Source organism: Bombus flavifrons, chromosome 2 (genome assembly GCF_040668555.2).
Source record: "Bombus flavifrons isolate JBK064 chromosome 2, iyBomFlav1_principal, whole genome shotgun sequence".
Lineage (NCBI taxonomy): Eukaryota > Metazoa > Arthropoda > Insecta > Hymenoptera > Apidae > Bombus > Bombus flavifrons.
The window spans coordinates 14,577,788-14,588,085 of NC_138443.1; the positions used below are offsets into that span (position 1 = coordinate 14,577,788).

Genomic DNA, 10,298 nt, shown 5'->3' on the forward strand with positions numbered 1-10,298 from the left:
AAGGGGCAAAGTCACTTAATGTTTCTGTTTAAACCAGATAGTTTATGTACGTTTATTAACGTTATGTACGTCGCGTAAAAGAGTATTTTCCAATTTTAAAATAAACTTGTACCTCGCATATTTTTCTATAAAAAATGATGTACGATGTTGAACGGTTGCAGGCGTGCGTCCGTATTCATCGTAAGGCAAGATTAAACCGCGGAACTGAGAAAAGTCAAGCCTAAACGACTTCATATTTTAGTCTCATGCGGAAGTGACGATAGGGATCTTCCGACTTTTTAACGAATTCATCGCTTTTGTGCGAAAAGCAGGGGAGACTGGAAAGAAACGGGCGGACAAAGGTAGGAAGAAGCAAGCGCGAGCCTTTTGCCGAAAACGGAAATAAAGTGGAAGGAATATCTATCTGGCTATCTTAGATAAACCTCATACACGAAGTGGTTCGGCTTCCTGCTTTCGCGATAAATCAAGAAAACTCCATTTAGAAATTTAAATGCTCGAAGATAGAGAACCGAAAGAATTACATATAGCAACGCCTATGTAATAAAAAACAGTAGCAGATAGATAGATAGAACCAAAGATCGATGGAAGCGTTCATATTTTGGCAATGTCAACGAACAGGTCTTTATTTGCCACCTCGTTTGTTACAAAGCTGCTAGCAAGTTGCTACGAAATGTTCGAATACTTTCATAAACCAATGTAGCACGTTTGTTGAATATTTCCTGAAGTTGGTTATTTGCGTACTTTCGAGTTCAGTTTAAGTACACGAAAATCTTTAACAAGGATGGAAAGAGCTGGCACGCTCTTCTTTCTGAGATATTTGCAAGAAATTTTAGCGCGTCAAAGAAACGAAGAAAATATCGAGAACGAAAGGATGTTTTAACACGAGAGAAGATATCCGCTGCTTGGTTTCGTTACAGTGAAAATAAGGTTTATCACAGTGACAGAAGAGGCAGCTTCGTCCAGTGTATTTTTCTGATAATGATATCAACTATAATTTAGCTAGTGTGCAAGGGAGAGCGTTGCATAACTAACATTAGCAAAAATAATACGGTGTTCTACTATAGTATATGGAACCATTTCCCCTTGCGTAATTTTTACTCTGGCTAGCCGTACAAAATATTCCGTACAACCTCTGACTTTTCGCTTTTTTCCATCCCATATCGTAGAAAGTTTCTGATTCTACGCTTTAAAATTCATTAGCGTCATTCGACCAAAAAGTAAACGTTAATTTTTGTAATTTTATTCATTGTCTGAAAAAAGCATACAAGAGGAGACGAAAGATAATGAAAGAGAGAGAGAGAGAGAGAGCAAGAGAGAGAGAGAGAGAGAGAAAGGGCGTGGAGGAGGAGAGAAACGTGAGCTCTGCAAAAACGTATTAAATTAATTCTCAATGAATGGAGCGAGGTCAAAACGGGACCATGGTAGTTCTTTCAAACAGTCGTATCTCATTGGCTGCAGCGGTCGTTTATTTGAAACTTTCTGCACTCCGTCTTTGATCCTGTCAATGAGCTTTGACTAAAATGTAAAAGCCAAAATTTTGTTTAAGTAACAAGTGAAATTTATCGTTTCTGTGACAATTTTTTCCATGACTCTGCACACTGCTTATGAAATTCATACATTTTTAGGATTCTTATTGCTCGTTATAACTTTTATATTACGTCCTAATGAATCTGACGTTACGTTAAAAGAGAACGTTGTTGTTTTTGTTTGCGCAAGTTTACGAGTGTAATTTCATTACTTCGTCTTCTTGTTCGTTATCGAAGTAAACACGCAATATATTTTTCTACAAACTTCTTGATTACATCTCTTTCCACAAGCTTCCGTAAAAACTTCCTCGACTTATCTTTCCTTCCCTCTTTCATTGTTCAAGTGAAAATTACATGAGACTAAATGACAATTACTTATGAGCTATTCAAATGATAATTGCTGCTCTTCGTTCTAGCCACGACTAGGGGGAGTAGGGAATACCCTGGCTTGCTAAATACGCCGGCTATAGCGAAAGTTGAAGGGAAGTTTTTCCAACGAAACTACCGCCATTCGAAAGAAACCGTTCTACTATAATAACAGTAATAATCATAAGGACAATAAATATCCATATATGAACTATTTTGTCGTTTTGTCGTTTATACAGATATGCGATTTCATATATCAGGTTTAAAACAGCGTCTCCGAATTTCACTTCACGGGAAAACGGTCGATTGTATCCGGATGAAAGCGGCACAAGAGATAACACGCGCGCCTATCCTTTCCCATGGATACTACACATACATACGTGTATAATATATTCTTTATTCATTGAACGATAAATGACTGTACGCAATTTTTCAAATCCGCGTCACGAAAGCTTTTGTTAACCGCTTTTGGCAACCCCGGCGTGGATTGAAAACAGCATACACGAAAGCAGGCTGTACTTGTGGTAAAGTTCAATTTTAACTTTGACCTTAATTCCAAATTACAAGATTATGGCTAACACGGTACAAATCGCGTACGATATTCGATATTTTCATCCCTACACAGAGTTGAAGCGATAAATAGCTTAATAATTAATACACGAAATAAATGATACAAATATATGATACATATAGGATCTATTTGAACAGTAACAAGAGTGATCTTTTACAAGTTGTTATTGACAGAATCAATCGTTCGAAAATAGAGAGGGTGAAAAAGCAAACGTTGAAGAGATTTTACACTACCCGATAGTTATGATTTTTAGGGTAATTATTCTGATGTATAGTACGTCTTTTTCATAGATTTTTTTTATCTCAAAAAGGGGCAGATTTCTACCGGGTAGCTAATATTAAATAATGTATCCATAGATAAAAATATCATCCTAAAGTTCAGCACTATACGAGCTGTTTCTTTAGCATACGCGGGTACTAGAAACAAGCTAAAATGTAAATGTAATTTTGAAAATAGGGACATAAATCACACAATCTGATGATGAAAGTTCTACAATCTGTATGGATAAAAATTTATTCGTAACACGCAGAGAAAAAAATTACAGTTACCTCTTAACGTAACAACGATAATGTCAACGCGAGATATTGAATTTTATTATATTTTTTCTTGCTCTCGAGAAAATGAAACTCAAGCATTCATATATTTGTACGTACGTACATATTTAAACACACACGCGTAGACTAAAATTTCTCCATTGAAACGTTAAACGTTTGAGAAAGAAAGAAAGAAACGATGAATAAAAAATCTCAAATTATTCCGCCATAAACTATCGCAGTAAACCATCGATTAATGTAACACGTGTTACTTTGATCCGAATCTCTGTCATACTTCGATAGCCGACGAATTATGGCGAACGCGAAACACGCACATGGGGACGAAAAAACGAAATATTCCACGGGCCAGCTGTCTACGTGTAACGTTTGCAACTTTTTCACAACGGTCCGCATTTCCATAATTTAAAACGAAAAGTTAAATTACCTTAACGCGGGCTGAGCAAACAGCTAGCATAATCTAGCCGTCCGTTGTGTTCCCAGACAAAGAACAGTCGCGATATTCGTAATTAGTGCGGAGTAATTTCGTGTTTTTTGTCACGGTCGGTAAAATTAACCGGAACATTTTTGGTCTTTAGAGGCGGACGAACGACACTGCCGCGGATAATACGCTAAACGCGCGATTTGCCACCGCGAATCGACAGTGCGCGAGCTAATCTTTCGAATAAATGTTGAACGCGCACGATGTGCTTGTCAGGCCAACCATCGTACAAGAGATAACGCGTACACGCTAAAACAGGGACATTTCAATTTTATCCAACGAGCGATACCGCAAATTCCACCGCGAAATCGTGCAAAAACGAATTTCCGTGTCGCGCTTGTCCGTTCCGCATTTAATGCTAATCCCGCGAATTGCCAATTCATCGTCTCTTCCTTTATATAGATAAAAACATTCTCTCTCCACCTCACTCTCGTTTTCGCTATACATCACTCATATATTATTGTTTAATAATGCAATTAACAATGCGCATTATTCATGCATTATTTAATTTCACGTATTGTCGATTATGCGACACGCAGCTCCGATCAAACTTTGTAACAATTTATTGTGTTTTAATTTGTAAGGACACAATATGGAACGCGATGGTAATTAAGACTGATTCGGCCCTGAAGCAAACTTAATACGAAATATTTTAACGCGAAAAGCAGAGTATAAACTAGTAGAGTAATATTCTCGTGATAGCCGTATCCCATTACAGAGTTAACAGAATTTCCAAATGTTTTTATATATGTAACATTTATAATATAATCATACATAATCCAAAAAATATATTCAAAAGCTTCCAAAGTTTCTACAAGCGATCAACTTAAAGTTATTTTCCTAAACCGCTATAGAATTGTAATTGGTCTTATGCATCACTGTGTGTACGTGTTTGACATAAAACAGGAATAAATGATCATTATCCAAACCGACGCTACACTATTAATCGATCATTTGTAATAGCCCGTGTAACATTAAAGCACTGATACCGATCTCACCGCAAATAGAGAGACAGCATTGTTTACCTTGAACGCGCGTGCGGAGCTCGAAAATAAAACGCTTCAACGAGCAGAATGTCATTTATATGATTGAACGCACTACACATTGTCGAGAAGTGCTCGTGCGATGTATTTCGCCGATGTCTGTTAATCAGATATACACAAACCATTCGCGTACTGTGTAAAAGTGGCACGACACGACCGAGCAACGATTCTAACAATGCGGCGTTAAATAATACATCGTGCATCGTGAAAATTATCTATATCGAGCCTAGCGTGCGATAGAAAACGGGGCTGATTTACCCTCATTCCATCTCCCTCTCGATATTGTTCAAAAAAATTTTATAGCAAGAGAATTGTGAGTTTGCATCTTTATTTCAAAATTGGTAATATCGGGCGCAACTACAAGAGGCAGAGCATCGAGAAGCTCGATCGAATCGTCGATGTACCGTTGCAATCGAAGCGAAAAGAAATTGGCAATGAATGTCTCCCCATCGATTCGACTGGCATAGAGCCTCGTTCAAGAGAAAAATGCGATAGTTCGTCTTACCTCTATTGCCGTTGCTATGCCGCTTTCATCACTCCGTGGTGGATGCGTCGAGGAATGAAAGGCTGTTCACTTTTTCCCCACTTTTTCTCTCGCCTATCCTTCTTTCCTGCTTATGTCCTATTTCCGCACGCAACGACACAATTTATCACTCGCGAAAAAGCGTTTAACGAAAATCTGATTGAACTCTCTCGTTAAGTCGCCGCACACGCGAATTCCAACCACATGAAACACACCGAGACTTGTTCTTTTTTTTATCCTTCTTTATTTCCCGGTGATCTTGCAGCGATCGATATATCGAGTCTTTCGAGCGGAAAACAACACTCCCCTCGATTCAACTGTCACACCGACAACCTTTTTTTTTTTAGAATATATCTTTTTCATACATTGACCAAAAAGGTACGATGTCCGTTTGCTCACCTTACACTTTTGTCGTTGTCTCTAGGCGTTGAAAATTAATTTCAGACACAGCCACGTTGATGGCAATCTCGGGTGTATTTTAATTAAAACTGAAAACTGAATGTCGCTCACACAGCGCACTTGACCTTCCCCGCGGGAGATTTAATTGAAACTCCCTTGATAACCATCGACGGTTACGCGTACGTGCGTCGATTAATCGTGCACTTGTATTTCGCATATTCGGCGAACTTTCAGGAACATTCCAATCGTGTCTCCGTTTCGATTCTATACGACTTATCGCGGTCGATTACAGCACACCTTCGATTCTCGATCGCACATCAGCGCTACGGTGGATATATTCGCGCACGATGCCACGATCGAGTAGACGTTGCACCGTTGATTCAAATCTCCAGCCAAGAAACGTTTCTCGAAGTGTTTAAAAAAGTGTGTACCTTAACTGTTCCCACATAGCGTCTTCCAACAAGTGTTATCCGAGAAGTCACAAAAACGTATCACTCGATTTCGCCCGCAGACAACAACAAACTTTTTCTGCGCACTGTGTTCGTTTCCGAGAAAACTCCAAAGGACAACAAATCTCCAGTCACTTTCCTACTACTTCAAGGGCACGAAACTTTTCACCGATCTCAATGTTAATATCGTACGCATTATACGAAGATTATCCGCGTACTAATACGCAGATAGCGTATATTTACACGTGTAACGGATACTTGCACATGAAATTCAACGAACTCGTGTCATCTGCAGTGGGACATTCGTCCGCGAACGGGGGATTAGATGACTTTTTTCTCACACGATCGCGAACTTCGAACGCGCGATTAGTGTCATCTCGCATCGAGCATGTGTATGAATATATCGATTACCGATCGCGTGGCAACTGTTACCAATCTCGAAAGAATTTTGACACGGAGTAGCGCGCGTGTATACGTGTACGTACGTGTACGTGACGATCACGGAACAAGACCCGACCGTGTCGCGGTGCGATAGCAAACTGACGTCCTGACGGGTTGCAGCGCCCCAACGACGGTCGTCCGGCGAACCATCCACCACCGTTTCACCGCAGGGGACCCACCACCCCTCACCTTACCATCCCTACTCGCTATGCCCCACTACACCTGAAGCTTCTAATCGCAGCCAGGTTGTTGTACCATGCACGTGAAATTTCTCAAGCTCTTTCTAGGATCGAATCTTCCATCGGTTTTAGATCACATGTGTGCGAGGGCGGAGTTGTTTGCTGCTTACGGTAAGTACTATTGACAACGTTTGCTGACAACGTTTGCTGACAACGTTTTGAAGATCAGAAATATTGAATATTGAAATTTCATAGAAATGTTACGACTCTGTGAATGTCTCATTTGAAGTATAATACATCTTGTAGCGCTTGTAGATGTATACATCTTGTAACTTCGGAGAGTTGATTCGCACAGAATTAAATCGAGCATTCGATTTTAGTCAATTGTTAATGTTAAGTACGACGTGGTGTTGAATATTTCATATACGTTGATGTTTTATTTATTGTGTGCAACATTTGAATTTTTTGATTTTACGATCTGTGTTATCTAAAACCGGTAAAGTGTAATTTTATTGCGATACGTTGTAATATATTTTTAAAATTTATATGTATACTGTTATCGTTATCGAATTACGCTTTTTACGACGGTATTTATATCAGTTATCTACGAAATAATTATAGGGGATGTATAGGAGTTGTGTACAAGCGTAAAACAAAATTGTCCCACGACATTTTGGTCTATCCTAAATCGCAGATTTACATATCCGAGATTTAAATTATTGGAACTGTCGTCATAAATTCGCTATCCAGAATGGTGTTCGTGACGATTAATGCTAGGAAAGCTGATTTAAAGTAGAGAAGACGATTTATACAATCTCTTAATCAATGCGCTTTAAATCATTCTCGGTGACGGAATAAGGTTCACCTGCAGATTTTCGTGTAACGCCCTTGCATACAATGGAGTCACGTTATTTGTGAACAGGCGTTACCGCGATTTAAATTCACTCTTAAATCAGATTTGATAACCTGGAAGTTTACGTTGACAGACCATTTATGGATCGGTAGGTTCCATGAAGGAAATTATTAAATCTTTCAAATCATTTGGTATAATAAATAAAAAAAAACTACCATCCCTTAGGAATAGATGAAACAAAAATGAGTGTGAAATTCAATCTACAGTATCCCATAGGTCAAATAATATTGCATTACTATTAGATTAATTAATTGTACAAATTTATACGATACAGAATGTAACCTCGCAGAAAACAAGGCTGAACACCTGTGTCATGGTCTAATTTCCAATTAAGACGTTATTAATACCGGGGCCAGAGGAAAACGACCGTTATATCTCGTGGATTATATTACAATTTACGTTTGAATCTATTCGCGTGTAGAAACTCTACCCGTAAGCGGCCAAAATTCTGATATCTCTATTCCGTATGCGTTTTCACGTTGAATTAAACGAAGCTGCGGAATATTCAACCTGCCATGCATTCCAAGCAGCGAGAAAGAATAGTTGGTAAACATTTCATGGCATGTGTTAGTGGTAAATATCCCGGTAATTTTGTTTCTCGACGCGAAACCATGTTTCGAAAAAGAATACACGGTGGTCATTGCATACAATTTTTCAGTTGAGTTACGAAATCGACGTTCCTACCGTTTGTTTTTCGAAACTTCATGTGAATAATTCCGAATATATCCACTGGGGATACTACCTTGCATTGAAAATGAATAGTATTCACAGAAGTAGGTTTAAAACCAAGTATCTGGGATATCGAATTGCTAAATGAACTTTGGTAGACTTAGAAAAGTACAGAATTTGATAGGAAGGATTTTTAGGAATTCAATTCTCAACGAAAAAGTTATATAAAAATATTTATCCTTCATCCATTTCTTCAATCAATCTTACACGATGAACGTAAAAAAAGCAGTGTGCTATATATCGTTTATTATTCGTAGACAAATACTATTAAAATATATACATTTTAATGTACAGAAGCTTCATTCTCTTTTATTTTCAGTAATTAAAATAATTAATAAATTTAATTATTTATGTTTTCATTACGTGAAAATCGCAGGAAATAATCGTGATAGGTATGTCTTTATTAATTTTCTGATTTTAATATCATATTATAAATAACAGGAAATATTTTAATATAAAATAGCTAAGCATAAAGAGAGTCTGTTAAGACAAACAATATATCTTACTATTTTCAATACTATAATATTGTAACACGCGTAATATCTTTAATACTATGGAAAGGGTAGAAAGGATCAAAATCAAACAATCATGGAATTAATTGACAACATACTGAATTTTAAAACTGTTTCCCTGTAAAAGATAGTAAATTTGATTTCCAATATCTTTTTCCCCTGTGTCTTCATGTTGAACTTCCAGGCCAATTCAATATTAAAAAACAAATTAAGTCGAAGGCATGAAAAATATGAAAATAAGAATAAAATAGAAGACGGTAGGATTCGTGTTAACGATAACAGAGAGGGAAATCCTAACCTTAACCCTGGCCAGTGACTCACCTGAGTATATGCATAACGACTTTGTTGGTATGGAACTTAGAAATAGAACTATGATATTCGATCATTCCGGTAATACCAAGCAACGCACCACCCCTCCATATTTCTCGGATGTTGCCAATTGAATAAAACTTGACGTAGGGGGAAGAAAAAAAGTTGTCGTTGGACATGCTTACTTAACAAGCGCGAATTTCATGGACACAACCGGTTTACTCCGTTACCCTTGGGAGAGTTGAAAGGTGGGTGGAACAGAGGGTAGGTCGTTTCACACAGCAGCGCCTCGCTTAATTACTAGTTACTAGTAACAGGAGTTAGGAACGTTTAGCTCACAGTTCACGCTATCCAACAAAAGCTTATATCGTTACGACGAACTATTCCCATTGCTAGCTTAGATTCAACAGCGAAGCTTCATCGTACCGAGATTCCTATTACTTCGAAATCATATCACCTGGCGAAACCGCCTTCGAGTTAGTAGTTTCCGAACTATAGCCAGCTTAGTTTACAACATAATTATTCGCGGCACTAACTTTCAGGTACGAATTAACAAAATATATTGACGTTGCAACATTATTATGTAGTACGTGTTGCTAGGTGTTCATGGCACGCGAACGTGGCAATGAAACACTACTTCCGAGTGTGCCGCGATATATTGTGTTAGCTAAAGACGAAAGACGGGGTTTTAGAGGAAACAGTAAATACAAAGTTTGTATAGTAAATAAAAAATGGTAATTTTCCAAATGTCTTTCATTGTGACTAAAAATTCATATCTTTGTGAATAGGGTAAAGTAGGGTCGATAGCGGGAGGCCAGGTGATTTGCCTTGTAATTCGTCGAAATCAGTTTTAAGCCATTCTTAAGTCGGTCTAAACTAATCATAGAATGGGAAGAAGTTACTTCGACTAACGTTAATGTTCTCAGTTGCAATTATTAGAATTCAGTAACGTATGTAGGTATATCGCTTTATTTCTGGAACTTTTATGTCGCTGTTTCTTTTATTAGTTGGCTATTTTTGTTGACTCGAATAACCCCACTATAGAGTTATTTGAATCGTTTTTAATAATTTTTCTTACTGGACTTATTTTTGCATATTATGTGCATTACGTGTATTTTCGCATCTTCTAATTTCCAACAAATACATAAACGCACGCACTCTAACGACGGCTATTTCCAGGTAAAATTCTTCACTTTCGAAATGATTTTACGGTAGGTTCTCGTATGGGTGTTAAGATGATTCGAGAATGCGATTGTTGTCCAAAGAATGGAATATAAAAGGAGAATCTTCTTTCTCGCGAGATATG

The 10,298-nt window shown here is 37.8% G+C and overlaps 1 protein-coding gene across 4 annotated transcripts in view; it reads right to left on the reverse strand.

The window, feature by feature from the left end:
- Window positions 1-6,434, reverse strand: part of LOC138190003 (neurotrimin) — a 493,943-nt gene extending 487,509 nt beyond the window's left edge. For all 4 annotated transcript variants that reach the window (XM_069132408.1, XM_069132407.1, XM_069132406.1 and 1 more), the window contains exon 1: window positions 5,044-6,434. The gene's annotated coding sequence lies outside the window, so the exon portion shown is untranslated. The remainder of the gene's footprint in view (window positions 1-5,043) is intronic.
- Window positions 6,435-10,298: the final 3,864 nt, after the last annotated feature.